Consider the following 436-nt stretch of genomic DNA (forward strand, 5'->3'; position numbering starts at 1 on the left):
ATATATACTTTTCTTTATAAGGATGTCACACATCTCATCTAGTTTATTCTGAAATATATATTATTTGATGATTATCAGAGTTTATCTTTATAGATTTTGGACTAAAATTTTGTTTTATTTTTCAACCTACTTTGTTATCAATACTTTAAAACTTTAGAGCTCTGTCATTGTCAACGTTGGTAAACACATGTGAAAAAAGCTTTAGTAAGCTATTCACCATTTCTGTCCTTTATCGAGCCCATCTTTGCATGAAATGTTCCCTTGGTATCTCTAATTTTCTTGAAGAGATCTCTAGTCTTTCTCATTCTATTGTTTTCCTCTATTTCTTTGCATTCATCACTGAGGAAGGCTTTCTTATCTCTCCTTGCTATTCTTTGGAACTCTGCATTCAAATGGGTATATCTTTCCTTTTCTCCTTTGCTTTTCACTTCTCCTC

This window comes from Bison bison, unplaced genomic scaffold (genome assembly GCF_000754665.1).
Source record: "Bison bison bison isolate TAMUID 2011002044 unplaced genomic scaffold, Bison_UMD1.0 scf7180017864389, whole genome shotgun sequence".
NCBI classification, from domain to species: domain Eukaryota; kingdom Metazoa; phylum Chordata; class Mammalia; order Artiodactyla; family Bovidae; genus Bison; species Bison bison.